Below are 23916 nucleotides of genomic sequence, written 5' to 3'. Positions count from 1 at the left end.
GGTTCTCAACCGGAACAAGGGGGTCATTGACTCCACAGGGGACAGGTGGCAATGTCTGAAGATATCGTTGCTTATCACAACTGGGCAGGGGGCTGTGCTACTGAAATCTAGTGGGGTAGAGGCTAGGGATGCTGCCTAACACCCTACACACACAGGATAACCCTTACAATAAAGAATTACCTGGCCCCAAATATCAATAATGCTGTTGTTGAGATCCTCTGCTTTATACATAAGGAAATCAAAGAAATCTTATACTATGGTGTTCATGAATTTGGAGATATGAGAACATACTGTGTTATCTTGCTTACGAAGATGAAGGATCTAGACACATGTTCGCTTTCAGCGACTCTATTTCACGTGTGGATTCCTTTACACAGCTGCTGCCATCATTCTATTTGAAGGGAAGGTGGGAAAGCAAAAGTGGATCCCTTCGACAGGCGCCTGTTTGAAAACAGGCTAGACTTTGATGTCTGAGAAAGAGGAACCAAAGACAGGAAAAAAAAGAAAATAACGACTTTGCTATTGGGTCACATCATTCTGACAGAAACGGATGGGTTAGATTCCATATTTGGGGAGCGAACTGCAAAACTGTGTTTCAAATGCTGTGTTTCTGCCTTACACAGCTTGATTTTTATTTTTACTTAGGTTCCTACTCACTGCAAACAGGTCCCCCGTGTGAGCAGTTCTAAGTCCTCAAAAAGCAATTGGAATGGGAAAAAGAGGCCCGGTGATAAGATCAAGACATGAACTATCAACCCTGGCTGCTGGGCAATACGTTTAACTTTCTGACCTTCATTGGGAACCACATCAGTGAAGTGCTGATGAAACACTCTCAGCTGGCGGGTGGAAGGTGTAAGTCCAAGCACTTCATGGACTCCCTGGCCCAGCATAATATGAGGCTGTATTTATCTCTGTAATTTCTGAAGGGCACTCACTGTGATTTCACATTTATCTCAGGTGCTGGGCCAGGTAAAGCCTTGCTCATTGGGTGTTAGGATTTATCCTCGAACCAGAGCCTAATCAGAAAACTCTCCAAAGGCAAGAAAGAGCAAGTGACGGAACTCCCCGGGTTTTGTAAGGAGCATCTGTGATTTCATGACGAGCCTTTTCTAGCCACAACTGAGAACCTCAAGTGCATACTGCTGAAGACTCTCCTTTACTTAAGGGCCACCTAAGTAATTCAAACTCTATGGCTATTGAGAAGTGACCTGTCTGCTCACGTGGTCTCTCACTCTCTCGTCCAGACTACGTCTCCACTTGGGAGGCTCTTGCACAAGTGTGAAGATGATGCCAGGGGACTATAAGATCACATGTGTGGCTGCGTTTCTTTTGTCCCAGGGATAGTCCTGCTGAGCTGTGTTTGTAAAGTTCATTGACTGTGGTGAAGAAAGCTGTCAGCAGTTGTGAAATAAAAAAAAAAAGATAATCGCTTGGGGTACCAAACACCAAGGGCCATATAATGAGGGCGGGAAAAATGAAACTTTAACAAGTACCAGAATCCCTCCAAACAAGATGGGTATGTGTACGTGAGTGGATGCTCAGAAGACTGCTGTGTGTGGCCAGGTAGGCTTCAGGCGCTTGGACTAATGGAGAGAAGGGCTTAGCAATATGGGGAGGGAAGACTGTGCAGAGATATGGAACCAGTTAGAAATTTCTGGGGAGGATGGGGCACAGCCAAAGGCCTTCTAACAAGAAAATATATTTAAATTTTAAGGAATTTGTGATGCAAGCTACTTCCGTCATCCCAAATCACATATAATAGTTTGCTGGACCCATAGCCTCGTGTCGGTGGAATTCTGGGGATGGATGGTTTGGAAAATGACCAGTTTACAGACCGGGATGGTTTATCAGTGAGAACACTCATAAACTGCACTAATATAGATAGCAAAGGCAAGAATTTGGAATGAGAAATGGAAAGAATAAAAGTAAATCTCTTTCCTCCGTGAATTCATGAAGATACCAAGAGGGCTGCTGAATTACTCCAGGCGTGCCTAATAGGAGGTTTATGTCTCATTTTAATAGCAAATGGTAGTTTGCCTCAGCAGATGCCTGGGATACAATAAAAATACTAATTGCAGTTAAGCCGTATTAGAGGATAAGCTTCATAAGGGAAAGGATATGGCCTGATTTTTTAAAAATCTGCAGTCCCAACCATTTGTGCAGTACCAGGCACATAGTAGAGGCTCACTAAATATCTGTGTATGGATAAAACAATTTCTCAATTGATGGATGAAGAAACCAGTGCTAATCTGAGATCGGCAACTCTTCCAAGGTTAGAGAGTTTGTAGATTCAGGGTCAGGATGCAAATCAATGCTGTCAAAGTGTTACGCTTCCTGCCGTACCACCAAAAGTTCTGCAACTTGGTTATTACCATGCTTCAACTGAGCTGACGTAGGAGAGAACCCATGAATATACTATGTAATCTAAGCTGGGTTATTACCCTCTTTATGAATAACAGCTTAGAGGGCTTGAGAGGAATTAGGCCATTTCGATTCTAAATCCCCCTGTGCACTTTCTTTGTGCCTCTTTGTAACAGTTTTCTGTAAAATGTCCCATTGGGACCATTTGGAGTTGTTGTTATTATTATTATTTTTTTAATTTTCAGGCTCTACTGAACTGAGCATTTGATTTAGGGGAAATAACAGGTTTGAAAGAAAGACATCGGGAAACAAACATAACAGATGCTTATTTGAGGACCCCTGATTGAGCTGAATTGAAAGCCCCTGTCTAGATCCTAAAAGCCATAAATGTCAATTGATTAGAACTGAATCATAACCACTTTGAAGCATGGATCACCAACAGACAGCCATTTCAGACTCATAACATCCCAAACGGCTCTCCATCTTGTCGACACTACTGAAGAGGAACACAATTCTTACAGCGGGAAGGAGCTTTCAGTTTTAAGAGATACTACCCGGAGCTTGTAACTAACTGTCTTGGCAATTACACAGCAAAGAATCTCTCTAAAAAGCCACCATGGAAATACCACATTGATCTCTTATCTGGGCAGAAACCTGAACACGGTTGCCCGGCCATGCTGGGAAGAGGCAGAATAAGTTTCTTTGTAAGAGAGAAATTGAAATTAGAAATTGGCTTCAGCTGAAATAGTTTTTTTTTTTTTTTACGTAAGTTGTATAGAAATATCAGGCAAAGAAACAGCCCTGTGAAATTCACACAAAATTAGTAACTTGAGTTCATTGGAACATTATGGAGTATTCTTCCAATATTCTCTAACCTCCTAATGGGCTGGGCTTACTAAAAATGCCATAAGAACAAATTTCAATTGTTACTTCCCTCATGGTTCATGTATATATTATCCACTTCACATTCAAAATAGCTTCCCTTCCATTTATGACATACTCAACATTTTTATATGTCAAATCACGTGGTAGGAACTAATTGGACATTTTTAATCTGAATCCATTCAAACCATAGAGATCGGTCCATCAGTGCTCTGAACTCAAACTGAACTAGGATGTAAGTAATACCTAGAGAAGGAAGACTTGGGTTTCGGAAGAAAAAAAAAAGACTGTCAAGCTGAGGGCAAAATCGAAGAAAATATTTTTGCAATGTTACCATGGGAAGAGGTTGAGGAAGCTAAAGCCAGATACACCAGGGCCAAGGGACCGTCTTCAAGTGTTTGGGAGGGAAGAGACTGAGGTGGAGGATGGGGGTAGAGCATGTCACACGAGTTCTACAACCTTAAGAGAACTAAGAGTTCTGCTGTCTCGTGGTGTGGAGTTACCCTGGGCAAGGATGAAAAAAACAGTCCATTGTATTAGTCTACAAATTCATTCTCAGTGCTTAGCCTGCATTCACATAAACACACACTCACCTTGGCAACTATCACTTTTGGAAATAGAAAAAAATATTCTGCTCTGTAACTATGGAAAGGAGCTAGGTCTTAGCCATAGACATATGTTTAAACGATGTTTCAGTAAAAGACCAAGATCATGGCTCAAGACAGTGCTCTCTGTTCTCTTGTCCCCTTGGGAAACCAATACATGTGGCAAGTGATAGACACCAACCTCCATCTGCCCTTGCATCTCAAGGACCAGCCAGGTGCTTACCCACCACCGTCTCACCCTTATGGCTTGCCAGCAACTAGAAGGACAATTTTATCACATACTTAGAATCGATACATGAATAGCATCCAGATGCCATTCTGAGAGGCAGTGTTCCTGTTTCACAAAAACTATAAATCTGATTCTTAAAAAGAAAGTGATGGAGGTGCTGGTGTCAGGGACTAAATAAAGATCCATGTGTTTTCTCACCAACAGAATCTCAGTTCCTAAACTTCCTTTTGTGGCTATGCTCCGGAGAACAGAATGTAGGATACTGAAAACTCTCTGTAGACATGTAATCCGGGGCCATAATATTGCTGGTAACAAATTCTCATTCTTTTAGTTAAGACAGATACATCTCTTGCTGTTTAAGGGGAAAGTAATTGAGATTGTTACTTCTATTTTAGTTGAATCCACAAATGAAAAAGGGTACCTACGTGGTCAAATACTCAAATGTGTATATAATTTCTTGGTAGCCAGATCGTGAATGATAAATATGCCTGAATTCTGTAGAGGGTTGTAAAACACCCCCAAGAGTACATTGAGATATGCCTCTTAATTGTAGTAAGCTAACAAAGTAGGTTAATAAAGTTCACTTCCATTGTGAAGCACCCAAGTGACAGTGCATCTCTAGAAACACAATGGGAACAGGATGCCGAAATCAACATGTATCAAAGAAGAGAGGTCAATACTAGATTTCATTCTGAATGGGAAAATAAATGATAATGCCAAATGTACACTAGTCTAACAGTAGACCAGAGGGCTCAAGGGAAAGCTGAAATGTGAAACTTTCACTGGAAACGAGCTTACCATGGCACTAATCATTTTCAACGGTTGAAGCTCTTAGGTTGGAGGTGGTAGCAGATTTTAGCCTTTATTTTTTGAATATCCTGTGCTTAACTGCTTTCTGTTTTGGAGTATACCCCATTTATGTGTAAAGACAGGGCTTATGGAAGGCTTTATGGAAGATGAAGGGGTCAAGTCCTCCCTTATCAGTTTCAGGCAGTAAAGGCGTAAGTGCAGGAACTAGAATCGGATGACTAGAAATCTTCTTCCTGGCACTGTGACATCCTATGAGGTCCCTCAAAGACATAGAACTGTTCAAATTCACTCCAGGTGATGGTGGTAGAGGCATGCCTCCAGCAGCAGGGATGGTATCCTGCAAATGAGGCTCGGGGTACTTCCTACTCTGTGGCAGTTAGAATTGCCAACAGGACCCTGTCCGGTCAACCAAGTGCCCCCTACCCTGTTCACTGATTCTGTGAGCCCCTAATAGCCTTTTGATTAGGATCAGCATCGATTTATGTTGTTTGCAGCCACAAATATCTTAACTGATGTTGACTTATCCCATGAAGTTGGAACTCATTAACATATGACCTTTCATTTGAAAGCACAATCACATCCATTACTACACTGAGCACTGTGATGGGTGTCAGAAGACCTCCAGGACATCAGTAATTGATTATCAGAAGGTCAAACAAAGCTTTTCATCTTTCTGAACCTTAGTTTTTCCATCGGAAAACCTGGATATAAGATTTAGCATGCGTGATTTCTGAGATCTCTGAGTCGACAATCTTGTTTGATCCTCATAACTGTCTTTCATGTTGACAAGTCAATGGGCAGAAGTCACCCAATCCCTGTCTTGCATTTTTCCATCCATTCCATGCTTCTCAGAGGGGAGAGGATTAGAAATACTTCTGATGCTCCTGGAACAACTAAGACAAAGGGTGAGGGCAAGAAATCATAAGGTAAAATTGACACCTAAGCTCTAGACCAGCAATAGTTCAATTTCTTAATATTTACTGCTGGGAACTGAATTGTGTTCCTCCCAAATTCATATGCTGAAGCCCTAACACCTGCCCCATCCCTCCTGCACTGGAGATAGGGCATTTAAGGAGGTGATTAAGGTTAAATGAAGTCAAGAGTAGAGCCCTGACCATATAGAACCTGTGCCCTTATTAAAAAAAAAAAGAAGAAGAAGAGGAGGAGGAAATACCAGAAACTCTTTGCTCCTCCCTCATCATGTAGGGACACAGCAAGAAGGCTGCCATCTGCATCCAGGAAGAGAGTCTTCACAAGAAAGTGAACCCTGCTGGACCTTAATCTTGGACTTCCAGCCTCCAAAACTATGAGCAGGTAAATTTCTGTTAAGTCACCCAGACAGTGGTATTTTGTTATGGCAGCCTGAACAGACTACGACAATGCCCAAGACACTCTCTGAAAATTGCTTGAAAATATTAAGCAAACTTCAAATAATTCATTTGCTTTCCCCATTTCCCTGTGAGGTATTCTTGTCAGCATTATCCCAAAGTATTTATATATGTCCTGCATTTTGAAGTGCCCACGATCATTTATTAATGACTAGACAGGTATGCTCCTGCCTTGCTGCTTGGGATATTCCCTCCAAAAGTGAAATAAGGATGGAAATAAACTTGTGGCATTTGGAACAAGGATAAAAACAGAGAAACTGAGGACTTTCCTTCGGGAATGAGAAGAAGGAATTCAACTGAAACGTTTGCAGCATCACTGCATTATAAACGTGCAATGTGTTGTGGAAACAGTTTTCTCAAATAGTTTTGTTCCCTAAAATGAAGTTTTAAAAAAGGATTGTTTTCTCCTGCCCTTTCTTTTACTTCGTGCCACTACAGAATAATTTCCTTAGCAAAGAAAATCTCAGAACATGATAAGGAAATGAAACTGCATTTGACCTAGAGCCAAAAGTGTGCATTCTTCAAACTCACTAATAGTATAAGAAGAAAAAGAATAAAACAATCGGGTGCTATTTTTCACTCTTTTAAATGACTAAATTTTTAAAAGAACACATAGTCCTTGCTGGTAAAGTTTTGGTGTCATTAGTGTGCTCTAAGATTGCAGATAGCACTGCAAATTTGCCTAAAGTTTTGGATCTGCCTAAGGCTGAGAACTTACTGTAAGTGACTTTCTTACAAGATCAACAGGATAAAGGAGAGCAGAAACATGAAGAAAGTTTTCCCAAGATCACACGGCAAGTTAAGTGACTCCTATATTCCTAGCACATGGCACAGGACCTGTCATATTGTGGGGCCCTTATCAGATATTTGTGAATGAGCAAACAAAGAAATTTAGATGTTAAAGCATTTTATCCCCCCGAGACATTTCTCCAGGGTAGTTAAAAGGAGGAAAAGCTTATATGCCCAGTGAAATTCATTGGGGAGTTCACTATGACTATGGAGAGACAATGGAATAATTATAGTTTCTCTAAAATAGAAAAACGGTTTAACTAATTTTTTTCTAGCAATTTGATGAACCATCAGGCACATATTTCCTAAATATATATTTGTCAGTCCATGATTCTATATTTGAAAATCCAAACCCTATTTTAGTTGAAAGTTGTCAGGAGGCTTTTCTCTAATTAAGAGTAAATTAAAAACCATAGATTGGCTTCCTTTAACTGCTTTCTGAAATCCAGGGACTACAGACTTCACTGATACAGGAATGTTACAAGGTGGGGGAAATGTCTGCCCTGGTATTCTGGAGTCGAGCAGAGGGCAGGCCATTCAGTACCTAACAGTTGAGTTTCTGCTTCCATGTTTGTTAAAATAAGATCTAACCTGGGCTACATACTATTTTTTTGTTCCGTCAACTGGACCTGGATGATGAATCTCAAATACAAATCATGTGCATTCATTTCATCTCAAGTCCAGTCAAGGATCTGAACCTTAGAAAATACTCAGGCTGATTAACAGTTGAATCATGAAATTAGAGAACCTCAGGATCACGTGAGACCTACAGAGTCAGTCATTCCCAACCACTGATCCAGTGCTCACATCCCATCATCACCACTGTCATTAGGCAAAAGAGATAACCATGCAGACAGACTTTGGGACAATCTACTTTCTCCTTTCAGTTGTGTTTATTAATACCATACGATAGAAAAAAAGTCAGGGCACATTCTAATCTAGCACAATATCATGCAGAAGAAGACCAATGCTCTGATAATGCAAAATTCAGGTGGCAGAGAAATACCAGACCAGTTAGAGCCCTGAGGTTTTATTATATTGGAAAATCTGCACTCCCTAAGGATTTGCATGAAGGTTCATCTTCTTCTAGAATATGACATCAGAGTATAACTCAAGCTGGACGTTCACTTTAGATACGCTTCCAGACTAAAAACTTGCTCATGATTGAGGGTAATTACGCACTGTTTTTGCATACATTTAATTAGTTTAATTCTATACTTCTTGCTGCTGCCTCCAAAGAATACAAGGCCAGCAATGGCTCTAAAGGCACAGTAAAAATATAAACATCACTTATTTGGAATGAGCCACCCAGAATTAGTGCAAAGTCTGATTTTTTCCTTTAAATAGGGAAGTATAAGTATCTTCACTGTGTTTCTGGTTATAAAGGCAACTGTTGCTCATTATAACAAGTGCTGGTAAAATCACTCCATTATTCCATTCCTAAAATATAATCAACCTTAAACACTCTGGTATACATCCTTCCAAATATTTAATTGTTACTTAATAACACATTATTTCACACTCTCCATAGTTTATAACAAAAAAAAGCCTGCAAACTACAGCCTGTGGGTCCACTGACTGTTTCTGGAAATAAGAGTCATATCGGAATACCGCAACACTCATTTGTTTATGTACTGCCTACGGCTGCTTTCATACTAACACAGCAGAGACCTGGAGTTGTGACAGAAATCATATGGCTTCAGAGCCGAAAATATTCACTGTTTTTTTTTTTTTACAGGAGAAGTATGCCAACCCCTCCTGTATACCCTTTCCTTCCTGTCAATGTTATATCAAGAATATCCTTTTATGATAATTTTGTCTTATCTACCTCATTCTTTTGAAAAGATACACATTACTGAATTGTATAGAATTTTCATAAATGAACGGATACCCTATTGATGGGCATTTAAATTATTTTTATGGGTTGGGTTTGTAAGTTTCAAGAAACAGGGATTCAATGAAATCTCTGAAAGTGGTGCTTGGTAGAAATTTACAAGCAACTTGCCTTAGAAAACTATACTAAAATGTTTGTGGAACCACTTGATAATGAGTTTTCCCTTGAGTGTTCGGAGATAGTTTAATACTGAGTATCACGAAGTATCTTAAGTATTCTCCCAGCAATCCTGGCAGTAGGGAAAGGGTTGTCAGGACACCGCATTACCACGTTATACTCTTACGAAGGAAATGGGCTGTGATGCAAAGTTTGAAATTCAGGTTTTTGAAAGCCCAGAAATTTTGATTACCTAAATTCAAATGAATGGTTTTCTCTCTTATGCAGCACCATTGTAAGGAAAGCAGCCCATGTGACTCCCATCTTCGAAGCCTAAGCACTGTGTCCTCCATTTCAAAGTCCCAAGCTTTTTGCTGAGGTATTTGCTTCGATTAAAAAGGCTTCCTTTCTAGCCTCAGTCCTAGGAGGCTAACCTGTAAGAAATCCATTTTGAATGTCCTGCCAGCAAAGGCAACGTCCGTTTTACATGAGGAGAAGGCTCAAGAATCAGGTAGATGCTAGTGATGTAACTCAGCAGTTGCTCTAAGAAATTCAAAGTTTCAACCGTGATAAAGGACCCTTCAACTTCTGGGAGATGCTTTGTCCGACTCTCTGAGTTTAAAAGGCGAAGTGCCTTCTTAGTCTAAAATAAGGTGTTATGTTTGGTCTTCTTTGTGCTCTGCGTGTCTATTCAATGGCTAAGTTGAGGTGTCCCAGTTGTGTAAGGCTATTTCCTTCTCATCTCTTGGGTTTTAGCTTAAATGTCACCCCTTCCAAGAAGCCTTCCTCGATTGTCCAATTTAAATAGAGGCCTCCCCTGAACCTTTATTCTCCATCTCAGCACCTGCTGGTTTTAGTTACATCATTTATCACAACGTGCAATTATTTATTTCCTCATTCACATGTTTTTCTATCTATCGCATGAACTTCATGAGAGCAAGAATCAGGCCTGTCTGGTCTATGCTAGCTTCCCCTGTGATTTGCATCACCTGACATATAATAGGTGATTACTAAATATGCTACAGTAAAAAATACTAGGATGTGGAATTTCTCTGTGTGGCCATTAAGTTCATCAGCTCTGGAGACAGACTGCCCACATTTGAACACTGGCACCTCTGTTTATAACATGAGGCTTCAGTCAAAAGTAACTTCCCATCCCTGTGCCTCCTCATTAGCAAAAGGAAAACTAATAACAGAACTTAATCCATAGGATTCTTTGGAGTTTGAATTAGTTAAGTAGGCACAAAGAATGTCCTCAAAAAATATCTATCCTTTGTTGCTATTTCTATAATTGTGTTATTTTCCAATTTATAAACATGAGTAGAAAAAAAACTATTATATTCTTTGTATGCACATAGAACTACAGTCTTTGGAAGCTCTTTTATACATGAAGACTAATTGTATGCTTAAGAAATTCTTGTAAGTGTGGTCAACTGAGTGTTACGCTAATCATTTCGAGTGGAAATGATGAGGAAGCTAAAGGCCATCAAACTGTCTCACCCAGCTGGGAGATGGCCAAGTTGGGTGCTACCCTGACCTCTATCCAGACCACCATTTCAACATTCTGTTTCCCTAAGTCATTTTAAAAGAGCGAACATAAAACACAAAGGTGAAGCAAACATTCGACCAAGGTCCACCTGCGAATGTATGACTAAAAAGTATTAGCCGAACTCCAAACTGCCGTATTGAATTCTCTCTAGGGAACTTAGAAATTGATCAGTTCTTGAAAATTCGAAGTAAAGGGAAAAGGGTAATTCTCAGACTTTTTTTGCTGGCTGTCAGGTCAGAAATAACAAAAACAGCCCTAACTCACAACTTTATCAAGTTTTCCTTCTGTGAAGCAAGAATAGCAAAATAATCAACTTCTAAAAAACAACTTTACAACCAGCTCGAGCGGGGATGAGAAGATTTTTGCAAAGTCTGTGGCATATGCATCAATAATTTTGGCAGTGTTCTCTTTGGGAGGCAGCCAAACACCTCTGAAACTGAAGAATAGTAGTATTAAATGTCTACTCTGTCCCAGGAGCTATGCTAGGCCTCTTCATACAATCTCTCTCATCTCGCAATAGTCCTGGTAGGCACATACTGTCACCCCCGCTTTATGGATTGAGAAACAAAGATTCAGAGAGGTTAACTGACTCTCCACAGGTCTCAACGAACGCACACAACAGGATGAGCCGGGATCTGAGCCCAGTCCTGCCTGGCTCCAAAGCACCTTGTTCCTTCCACTGAACAGAACTGTCCCTGCTTCATTCCTCAACACACCATGCGTTAATAATGTGAACCAGAACTTGACAAACTTGAGCCTACTTTCAACTGCGGTGTTTCATCTGATCCCTACTTCCACTTACCCCAGAAGGGCTGCCTGCCTGTTTTTGCAGTTTACAAAGAGAGTGGGGAAGGAAGTGATTCATGAGCTCATTTCTGCAAAGCAGATGGAACCTCTTGGAGAAAAAGGTTCTGTGTGGGAGCCAAGAAATAAATGGGGCAACCTAAGAATCAGATGGTGCATAAGATGCAAATTCCATGAAAATCAATCTAGAAAATCATCAGTAAGAGTTTAGTAAGCTTTCAGTGTGTAGCTGCTCAACATCTATCTAAGCATTACAGAAGAAACATAGGCAACAAAGAAAAAGTCATCAAGAAAATAAGTAAATAAATAAACACGCACGTGCACGCACACACACAACGAATGCCATTTTAAAACAACACAAGGACTGTAAAATCATTTGCTAATATGATGTGTTTCTACACTAAATGTGTCAGAGTTCCAATTACAGACGGGCATAGTAAGGTGTAGATTAGTAGCAATCTTAAAATCCCTCTTATGTTTTCATCTCATGAAGTCAGACTGGATCTGGTCCTGGGAGAACAAGAGGGTTTGGTCAAGAAGGAGGAAGAGGGTATTGGGATTCCAGAAAGGAGGAGTTGGAAAATACTGCAGGACAGAGGCTGGGGAAAAATGAGGTCCCTTCCATGGGTCAAGCAGTTTACATAAGGAGATAACCAGAAAGTAAGACAGCGATGGCAGCTGGAAGGGCAGGCTGAGGCTGACCTGTGGGTGAGCTTGACTGTCCGTCAAGACTGTCAGAATTTCATTCCCTGGGTTAAAGACAGCGGGGGTCGGAGGATGATAGTAATATCAACTATTATCATTTACTGAGCATGAACTCTGCGCTAGGTACTAAGCTATGGGCTGGATAGTTTTCATTCCTTCAACAGCCCTGCATGGTATCTATGACTACTGTGATCTTTAAGTTGAGGCAATTGAGCCTCAGAGAGGTTTGGAAGCCAGACCAAAGTCACCTAGCTAATTAGTACCAGAATAAGGATTCAAGCTAAGGGCTGACAACTCCAAAGCCTATACTCTTCCAAAACCTTCACAACTGCACAGTATTCAGACTGATCTAGTATTTGTGCCTGGAGTCTATGGAGTACCACATGGGGGGAAGCTGGAGGAAGGCATAATAATAGAATTAAAAATGGGATGACTGGGCTTCACTGGTGGCACAGTGGTTGAGAGTCCGCCTGCCAATGCAGGGGACACGATTTCGTGCCCCGGTCCTGGAAGATCCCACGTGCCGCGGAGCGGCTGGGCCCGTGAGCCATGGCCGCTGAGCCTCCGCGTCTGGAGCCTGTGCTCCGCAACGGGAGAGCCCACAACAGTGAGAGGCCCGCATACTGCAAAAATAGAATTTAAAAAAGGGATGACTGCCTCTTATTCCAGTGAACAAACAAACAAACAAAAAACAAAACAAAAAACACAACCTATCTGGGGTCTGGAGTGGTATGGAGCAGTTAATAGCTAACATGTATGGGCTACTTAGTACATGAATAGATAGGACTATTATTTCATTTAATCTTCACAATAACCCTTGGAAGTAAAACATTATTATTAATTATTCCTACTACAGATGAAGGAACCAAAGCTTAGGCAAATTAAGTAGTTTGTCAAAGGCCACAAAACTATTAAGAGGCTGGGCATAAAGTCAACACAACAAAACTGTTTTCAGAATGGGAGGCATGGGGAAGGGTGAGGCAAGGAAAACTCAGCAAATGAGGACTTAGCAGGGCCTGGTGGCTGGCTGGGTGTAAGTAAATAAAAGCTATGCTAACTCAAAGTTTATGCTATGCTCTGAAGCTTGGGAGACCAGAAGAAGTGTGTTATCTTTAATAGAAACAGGAAGGACACACCCAATTGGACAAGACAGAACAACACTGAGTAGTTTCAAAACAAGAATTTGCCCACTGCAGGGTAAAATATTACAGTGACATCAAAGGCAAAGAAAAATGAACAACAGCTATTGGATTTAGGTATGAGGTCATGGGTCATCCAAAGACAGAGGAAGGAAGAATGGCATTTGTAATGGGTTAAGGGGTAGATGAATAGGTGATGAGGCAGTGGAGACAGAGAAAAAGGGTTTTCTCTTGCAATGTAGTCAAAGTGAGAAAGTAATCACGGCTTTAGGACTCAGAGAGTCAAGGAAAGTTCATTTCTTTCTACAGGAGAAAGGAATATTAAGTATGTTTTTAGGTATTTTTTTATTTTGGCACTGTGTAATAATGTTTGTCTTCCTACTGCCAAGAGAATACAAACTCCATTCATTGGGGAGAAACTCTGCGATGGCAGAGACCAGAGATGTAAGCAACAGAGAGGCCCCGTTATCTACGGGTGTGGACATGGAGGCTTAGAGAACACAGCAACTCACCTAAAATCACCTTCTGCAAGCAGCAAACCTGACCCTGGGGCTCTCAATGTTCACTGTACTTCTTCCCTAGACAGAGTGGTCTTACCCTTGGAAAAGAGGGACACAGCTTCCTTTGTTATGCAAAGGAAGAGAATGACTAAAGACAGAGAGGTGCTTTGAGGACACAAAGAGGCGGTGATGACAGCAAGAAGGGGAACAAAGAGGAAGCTGGCACAGGACCGGGGTGCCGAGCAAACGAAAACCAACATGATTCCTGCTCAGGAAACTGATGAGGTAAAACGAAGCTTCCAGGGTTGCTTTGGTTGTAAGTCTTGTAGTACAAGTCTGGAGCATGCAGGGTGGCTGCATTATTTTGTTTTTACTGGCTGCCTCTTACCTCTTGGGAAATGCTTAAATCATCGAGAAACCTTCATACTTAAAGATGAAAGGATAAGAAGGTTAAGGGGCCAGTGATGAACTTTTGTTAGGCCGTGGTATGATTTTATAATCGCAAATTACATATTCAGTGCTGATATAAAGTAAATATTACCTTGTACAGCCTCTCTTTCCCCACATCACCATCCCTGAGGTGGCCATTTATACTCCCCAAACCATGTATTAAATGCCACCACTCTCTGCTTCAAGGGAAAGATCTTTCTTTTCCACGTGTGTTACATATGATGCCATAAGGTGGTAAGTTTGTGAAAATGAGATTTGGGAGTGGAATATCTTAAAAAATGCTACACAATGGCACAGAGCAGACTTCATCCAATATTTATAAAATAAGTGCAATTAAACATCAATGATACAATAAAATCCCTGTGTGACCGAGAAAGAAACAGACTTATTCTCCTCCCTCCTTTATTTCCCCCACTCTGTGGAACTCTGTTAGATTTTTTTCCTTGCAATTCTCCTTTCCCCTTCAATGAAACAAAAGCTGAATTCAAGGCCTTCCTAATGAGGCCATTACTGGCCTTACCATAGAAAAGTTAATTCAGAGTAGATTAGGATTTCTCTTAGATGTTTCTTTCCTTCCATCCCCGTTTCCTTTTGCTATTATTTTAATTGCTCATTCATTAAGCTCAGGTGTGTCCAACAGGCACTGAGGCACTGAGAATATACATTAAGATAAAGAGAACACGATCCCGGCCTCACTGAGGTTCACAGACCAATGACAGAGACAGATTTGAAAAAACAGTGTCAGGAAGAAATGAGAACTTTCCCAGAGTTAACGCAGAAGGAGCTGTGGGGTGCCAGGTAGCAACACAGCATGGAGGTCAAGAGAAGGACCTTGGGCTTCCCTGGTGGCGCAGTGGTTGAGAGTCCGCCTGCCGATGCAGGGGACACGGGTTCGTGCCCCGGTCCGGGAAGATCCTACATGCCGCGGAGCGGCTGGGCCCGCGAGCCATGGCCGCTGAGCCTGCGCGTCCGGAGCCTGTGCTCCGCAATGGGAGAGGCCTCAACAGTGAGAGGCCTGCGTACCAAGAAAAAAAAAAAAACGAGAAGGACCTTGACATTATGAGCACAGGCTTTGGATGAAAACAGCCCCAGGCTTAACTAAGCTCTGGTTTAGGAGCTATAAAAACTTGGGCAGGTAATGTAACCTTCTTAGGTTGTGGTTTCATCTTTTGTAAAAATAGGGATAACGTCCGCCTCATCGGGCTGCCGAGAGCATTATGGGAGATAACTTGTTTAAAGTGCTCAGTACAGGGAAAACCCTCAGTAAACGTCTGTGAAAAAGTCCACGGCTCAGGGGAGTCTGCGTGGAAGTGATACTGGACTGGAGGCTTGAAGGATAAACGGAGAAATCATTGGATGAATGGGATTGGGGAAGAGGCAGTAGGAAAGTTCACTCCAGAACAGGCAACCACGGGGCACAGGAGAGCTGCCAGCAGGTGAGTAAAAGTGAATCAGAAGCTGCATAGGGACAGCAGCGGGGATGAGGCTGGAAGGGACTGAGAGCCTCATGTGCCCTGAGATGCTGGATGTTTCCCTGAGGTGGAGAAGCCACTGAATGGTGTCCGTGCTACCAGCCCAGGAATTGTAACAGGATGTCTCCAGAAAGGACACCACCACTGACAACCCTCTTCCCTGCTGTCTCCAAGGTCTCTGGCTCTTGGGTTATTTCTTGCCTTACAAAGAATTCCTAACAAGCTGACCATGGGCTGGACACATTACAGTCATTCAATCTTTAATGCCACGGACCAGCTACTGCTCAAATTATTTCTCTCTCTGAAAGAGGGATGTATGCCCAGCGGTCCTTTTTTTTTTTCTTTAGCAAAAATGGGGCCAAATATAGCAGGTGATGTCTAAACACAGGAGTGGATAAAGAATCAAAAGGTGAGTTGATCGGCTTTACTTAGTAGTACATTTTGGTCCCTGACTTGTAAAAGCAATCAATCCAAACTTATATGGGAGCATCCCCTGTGTAACAGGCACAAGGGGAGTCTCAGTGGGGGACACGGGAGCCAGACATCATGGTCCTGTCTGCAGGCCTCTAGCTGAGGAGGCAAGACAAAAAGTGGGGAACTTTACACAGGATTCAAAACTACCTGGACAAGAAGATAAAAGTTACTACTCAGGCACAGATGTTAAGAACTCACTGTTGAAAGGAAGGAGATTTCTCAGGGGGAGGAAGGAGATCTCTCAGGGAAAGGAAATACCTAGAAACCCTTGGGAAGAAGTTGATTTGAAGTAAGTTTTGGAGAAGGGAAACACTTAATGACAAGGGGAGAAAGGACATTTTCAATCTGTGATTTCTAGACTTGGTGATTTCACTGTTGACTAAAATTGCCAAACAAACCGTATAAGGCAGGTGAGAGTTGCACGGATTTGTAAACTTTGTATTTCTCCAAAGTAAGACCATTTCATTAAACATAGAAAAACCTCCTCTCTGCTAGCACCACTGTTTCAAAAAAAGCAAGAATATTCTAATATACACAATGAAAGGAAAGTAAGCCCAGAATAAAAGTCAAATAGTCATTTTCTGTTGTTGTGTAATGGATTACTACCATGAGTTTGTGGCTTAAATCAACACCTATTTATTATCTCATGGTTTCTGGAGGTCAGAAGTCCAGGCACAGAATTGGATTCGCTTTCCAGGATCGCAGAAGGCTTACATCAAAGTTTCAACTGGGCTGCGTCCTTTTCTGGACCTCAGATCATTTTCAAGTTCAGGTGGTTGGGGGGAGAATTCAGCATTTTGCAGCTGTTGAACTGAGGCTTCCGTTCTCTTTCTGGCTGACTGCTGGGGCGCTGCTCATAGGTCCTAGAAGCTACTCAGTTCTTTGCTATGTGGTCCCCTCTATCTCCTCTTATGCACTTTCAATTTCTGACTTCCTCAGTCTTCGATCGCTGTACTTGAATGTAAAGGTCTCATGTGATCCAGGCCCATCCAGATAATCTCCCTTTTGATTTACTCAGAGCCAACGGGTTAGTAACTTGGATTACATCTGCAAAATCCCTTAGGTCATGTAACGTAACGTAACATAACACAATCACGGGGGTAATACCTCATCATATTTACAAGTTCCTCTCTCACTGAAATGGAGGAGATTATATAAGGTGTGAATATCAGAGGGTGAGGATCTTAGGGGGAAACGGGTTTCTACTTCTAAGAAAGGAAGCAACGATTTTATATCAAGATATTACAAAAGTTAGCTTTAAAAAGTCTTAAACAGAGAAAGGTTTTATATTGTTGTATAAAACCTATTTTTGCATAAGTAAAAGAAAAAATGTACAAATCTAAAAAAAGAGGAGATATATGTATAGCTTTGCTCTACAGTAGAAATGAACACAACATTGTAAAGCAACTATACTCTAATAAAAATTAATGAAAAAATAAACAGCTCATACAACTCAACATCATAAAAACAAACAACCTGGTTAAAAAATGGGCAGAAGAACTGAATAGACATTTTTCCAAAAAGGAAATGCAGATGGCCAACGGGCACATGAAAAGATGCTCAACATTGCTAGTCAGCAGGAAATGCAAATCAAAACCACAGTGAGATACCACCTCACACCTGTCAGAATGGCTATCTTCAGAAAGAACACAAACAACAAATGTTGGTGAGGATGTGGAGAAAAGGGAGCCCTCCCTCCTACACTGTTGGTGGGGTGGGAATGTACCTTGGTGCAGCCACTGTGGAAAAGAGGACGGAGGGCTCTCAAAAACTAAAACTAGAATTACCATATGACCTAGCAATTCCCCTTCTGGGTATATGTCTGAGAAAACCGAAAGCACTAATTTGAAAAGATACATGCACCCCAGAGTTCATAGCAGCATTATTTACAACTGCCAAGATATGGAAGCAACCTAAGTGTTCATCAACAGATGAATGGACAAAGATGTGAGATAGATATATATACACACACACAATGGAACACTGCATCTGCCATCTGCAATGCCATCTGCAACAACATGGATGGACTTGGAGGGCATTATGCTGAGTGAAATAAAGACAAATAAAACACAGAAATAAAGACAGAAAAAGACAAATACTATTTGATATCACTTATATGTGAAATCTAAAAAGTACAACAAACTACTGAATAGAAAAGAAACTGACTCACAGATACAGAGAACAAACTACTGGTTACCAGTGATGGTGGGGAGGGGCAATATAGGGGTGGGGGCGTGGGGAGCAGAAACTATTGGGCATATAAGATAGGCTCAGGGATGTATTGCACAACACGGGGAATAGAGCCAATATTTTGTGATAACTGTAAATGGAAAGTGACCTTTGAAAAATAAATAAATAAATAAATTCTGCCACCAACAATGTGGAAAAAAGCCTGGAGTGGATATTTCCCCAGTTGATCCTTCACAGGAGACCCCAGCCCTGGCAGATACAGAGTTGCAGTTTTGTGAGACACCATGAAGCAGAGGACCCATGTAAGCCACAACAACTGTTAAATAATAAATGTGTGTTTTAAGTCAAAAAAATATAATTTATTTCAAATTAAAAAATATATATATACATACAATCTACCACTGCCTTCTGAGGGAGGGTGCAGATGGAAGAGCCCTTTGTGGGGCAAGCTGGGGTGATCACGCTGTTGTGTATGATTTGGGGAGTGGGAGGAGGGGAAATTTAAGATGAAAGAGGGGAAATGCAGGAGGGAAAAACATAGAAAAAAGATCCTGGATGTACTAGGGGAGAAAGGCAGAGGAGTGGGGACAGTCCCCAATGTGATTTGACTTAGGAGGGAAGACATAGCTGATGAAAATGTCAAGGTCTTTGCTACAGGAGATGCTCTTGCTCTGGCTCCCCCCATAAAATCTTCAGTAGAATCTACAATCCTCTCTAAGACTCTCCACGTGTCTAGAATTTCCTTGACAAATGCAAAGAAGTGCTAAGTTCTGCATCAAAGATGGTGTGGGTCAAACACACAGAAGTGCAGATGAAGACAGCAACACTTCACACACTTACACACAGGTAAGTTGAAGGCAGTGGAAGCAACATTCTTAATACAGTTTGAGCTCAATTTTGAATATTCGGAGAAAATGAGAGATGGTAGGAAATCTTAAGCCCTTCCCCTCTAAGTAGTTTTCCATCTTCGCCCCAAGGACCTGGAAGAACAAACCCTTCAAAGAACAGAAGTTTAAGTGCAAAGACTACAGATGAACATGGAGAACTAGATCAGTCTCTATGAAGCAGCAAGGGATTCATCTGAGAGCGCTGACCGTGGGGATCACAGTTCTAGATGTGGACACAAAGACAGGGGAGCAAGAGAGCCAAGGTCCCTTGCAGCCGAGTGAACATCCGACAGAGGGCTTTGCAAACATCGCTTCGTCTATCGTTATGTATTCCTTACCACTAGCTCTGATGGGAGGTCATTACAACCATCTCAGTGAGTCGGAAAATACAGGGAATTGTGGAGGTTAAATGACCTGCCTGGGGCTGCCGTGCAATATGGAGCAAAGTTGAGATTAGAACTTGCCAGTGCCTATGCCCCGGGCCTTTGAAAAACCTTAACAGAGATCAAGTTCTCAAAAACCAGCAGCTTTCTCTCTGGGGCAGGGCAATAGGACTATGGAAAACTGTACCAGGGCTGGAGGAACTGTGATTCGGTGGGAAGCATTAGAGGCCGCCTGATCCCGCGCTCGAAACCTCTTGTCTCAGTTTCTTATTCTGATGGCTGAAATGCAGTGCCCTGGCTTTTCTTCACCAGACACAATGGATGCAAGAATGAACAGGGGAAAGTGTGGGGCGAGCGCATATTTCTTCAAAGAATTAAATACAGAATTACCATGTGATCCAGCAGTTCCACAACCAGGGATATACCCAAAAGAATGGAAAGCAGGAACTCAGACATTTGTACACAAATACTCATAGCAAATTATGGCCAATAGCCAAAAGGTGGAGATGACTCGAGTGTCCATTGATGGACGAATGGATAAATGAACACAGTCTATGCACACAATGGAATACTACTCAGCCTTAAAAAGGAATGGAATGCCAACACATGCTATCACATGGATGAACCTTGAAGACATCATGCTAAGTAAAATAAGACAGTCACAAAAGGGGAAATACTGTATTATTTCACTTACATGAGGTTCCTAGAGTAGTCAAATTTATAGGGATAGAAAGCAGCATGGTGGTTGCCAGGGGTTGGGGTTAGCGGGGGGAAGGGGATATAGGGAGTTATTGTTTAATGGGCAGAGAATTTCAGTTTAAATTGATGAAAAAGTTCGGGAGATGGATGGTGATGACGGGTGCACGACAAAGTGAATCTACTTAATGCCACTGAATCGTGCACTGGGAAATGGTTAAGATGGTAAATTCTATGTTGTGTATTTTATCACAATTTTTTAAAAGGGGGAAAAGAAGACCGTGAATACTGATTTCCTATGTATAATATAATCTCCAGTAGACTGTAGGGCCTAAGAAGGCAGAGATTACGTTTTGCTTATTATCATGTCACCAGTGCACAGTGAACAGCGTCACACATAGTAGGTTCTAGATAAATATTTAAGTAAGTAAACCAACCCTGGTGCACTACTGTGGAGTGATACCACCCGTGGTTCCTTCTGTCACAGGGCTGTGCTTTCAGACATTTGAGTCACCGTCTCTTAGCCTGATTTAGAGATGCCCTCTCTAGACTAGGCAGCTCTCTGCAGCTGCGCTAACAAGGGCCCAGCCCAGCTTCCCCACCTTTCAGTCCTATCAACCCATAAAAGAACGCGATTGGATAGGACAGACTCTAAATTACTGAATGAATACAGAATAGGTCATCGATACTAAGAGCTACGTATTGCAACAGTATACAATAGAGCACTTTTAATTATTCAAAAAATTTAAAGATATCCAATGGATTCCAGTCCTGCCTGGTCATTAGCATCAAGTAGGGAGTTTGTTAAAAATATATATTCTCTGGTATCACCCTCCTGACACATGATTTAGTTAGTCTAGGATGGGCCCTGGGAATCTGGAATTTTTAAAAATTTATTTTATTGAAGTATAGTTAATTTACAATGTTGTGTTAATTTCTGGTGTCCACCAAAGTGATTCAGTTTTATATATATATATATCCTTTTTCATATTCTTTTCCATTATAGTTTATCACAGGATATGGAATACAGTTCCCTGTGCTAAACAGTAGGACTTTTTTTAATCCATTCTATATATAATACTTTGCATCTGCTAATCCCAAACTCCCAATCCATCCCCCCCCCACCAGGAATCTGGCTTTTTATCTGCCGGTTTGCTTAAGCGGCTGTACAAATAAGTTGAAAAACCTCTGCCCTAATGACTTGATGAGTATGTCTCGCTTCCCAAATGATAAACTCCACAAGGGCAAGACATATGCCTTATATCTTTTGTATACCACCTACAGCATCTAGGAGATTAGTAAGTGTGAGGTGACTGATGAATCTCCCTGTAAACGTGAAAACAGCACACAGTGCTGCCCTCCTCTACAGCCACTTCTGCCCTTCCACCATCTCCAAACCCACAGACCCAAATGCAGCTCTTCATTCTAATGCAGCAAAATATATGAATATAAATATTTATAAATATGTTGCCTTTTAGAGCAATACTAGCAAGGGCTGATTATCCCTTTACGTCCACATCTGTTCTTTCAGATACTTGGAATTCAGCAGACTTATGAATAATACATTTCAAATCACAGGAGAGTCCAAGAGGCAAAAAGCTGTAAGTTGCCAGGGCCAAGCAGTGTGTGTTTAAACTAGAACAGCCACAGAGAAAAAGCATCAGAGTTGCTTTAAACAGTAATAATGCCAATGATTTGAGTTATAAAACAGTACTTTTCCAGAACATATAGGTTGTGCTCAAGCCCATTTTTAAAAAATACATTTATTTTATGTATTTATTTATTTTTGGCTGTGTTGGGTCTTTGTTGCTGCGTGCGGGCTTTCTCTAGCTGAAGCGAGCAGGGGCTACTCTTTGTTGTGGTGCGTGGGCTTCTCATTGCGGTGGCTTCTCTTGTTGTGCAGCACGGGCTCTAGGGCACGCAGGCTTCAGTAGTTGTGGCTCGTGGGCTTTAGAGCACAGGCTCAGTAGTTGTGGTGCATGGACTTTGCTGCTCCATGGCATGTGGGATCTTCCAGGACCAGAGCCTGAACCTGTGTCTCCTTCATTAGCAGGCAGATTCTTAACCACTGTGCCACCAGGAAGTCCCTCAAGCCCATTTTGTAACTAGAAGGAATAGGTACTATTTTTTGATATTTCCTCCTGCAAATTTTGATATCTCGCCCTTATTATTTTGGAATGATGTCTAAATTTTACCAGCAGCAACACATCATTTGTGCTTAAAATAGGTCTCTGCCCAGATGTCCCTTTTACAATGTGAGTACGTTAATTTATAATTCATTGACTCTTGAGTGTGAACTAGGTCAGCATAACTTAAAGTCAGAACTCTATGTTTAAGATGACCTCTAGTTAAACACTTTTGGGAAATGGTGAAAACAGTATCTTTTCTCCGAGAGTCAAAAACACATCTCTACAGTGGTTCTCAAAGTGTAGTTACTGGACCAGTCACATTGGCATCACTTGGGAACTTGTTAAAAATGCAAATTCTCAGGCCTACTAAGCAGAAACTCTGGGCGTGGAGTCCGGTTACGATCTGTGTCGTAACAGTCCTCCAGCTGAGGCTGATGCTCACGAGAGTTTGAGATCCACTGTATTAGAAGCCTGCAGTAATGAAACATGCTTATTTAAAGCCGTATTAGCCAAACACAACTGCCCCCAGACCCCTTTTCCATGTAACACCTATCAACTCCCATGAAATCTATAGTTGATGAGATACACATCAGAACGAACCTAAATGGGAAAAGAATCTGAAAAAGAATAGATATATGTATATGTATAACTGAATCACTTTGCTGTACACCTGAAACTAACACAACATTGTAAATCAACTATACTCCAATATAAAAAAAATTGTCACTCCAGATTCTGAAAAATCAAAATATATTAATTGCACAGTTGGCAACATACAATGACCAAAAAAACTATTTATTGCATGATACCATGCGCTAGACCCCAAGAATACCATGGCAGATCTGACAGACATAATCCCTTCCTCCTCAGGATGTACTGTCTAGTACGGAAGACAGATCAACAATGAACATGTGGGGAAAGTTATATGTGAAGTCTGCACACTGTGTAAGAACATGTGAGGGCAAATGAACAGGGACAACGGACAACTCAACATGACTTGGGTCATTAATTTGCTTTGCAAGCTATTCTCATCCTCCTCTTGTCTTCACTGCCTTGGCCAAGGAGACTAAAGCACCTGCCCCAAGCAGATATAATCTGACTACTTTACTCAGACACACTTTCAGGAAGTCCCAAGATACAAGGGCTTTAGAAAGGTCATGGTCATCAATGAAGCTGGTGCTACAGTCTGAATGTTTGGGTCTTCAAAATCCATATGTTGAAGTCCTAACCTCCTAAACCATATGGTATTCATAGGTGGGGCCTTTGAGAAGTGCGGGTCATGTGGTGCTTAAGTCTTTTATGAAGGAGACTACGGTCTTATAAAAGAGACTCTGCAGATATCCCTTGCCCCTTCCACCACGGAAGGACACAGTGAGAGAAGCTGGCTGTCTGCATTCTGGGAAGAGTGCTTTCACCAGATACTAAATCTGCTGGTGCCATGATCCTGGACTTCCCAGCCTCCGAAACTGTGAGAGATAAATTTC

General features: G+C 41.5%; 1 protein-coding gene across 2 annotated transcripts in view; it reads right to left on the bottom strand.

Moving 5' to 3' along the window:
• SGCD (sarcoglycan delta) overlaps nucleotides 1–23916 on the bottom strand; it is a 414044-nt gene that overhangs the window by 306900 nt on the left and 83228 nt on the right. The window lies entirely within an intron of this gene.

This window comes from Pseudorca crassidens, chromosome 3 (genome assembly GCF_039906515.1).
Source record: "Pseudorca crassidens isolate mPseCra1 chromosome 3, mPseCra1.hap1, whole genome shotgun sequence".
Classification (NCBI taxonomy): Eukaryota; Metazoa; Chordata; class Mammalia; order Artiodactyla; family Delphinidae; genus Pseudorca; species Pseudorca crassidens.
The sequence above is the reverse complement of the archived record's forward strand: the minus strand, read 5'-3'. Positions and strand labels throughout refer to the sequence as shown.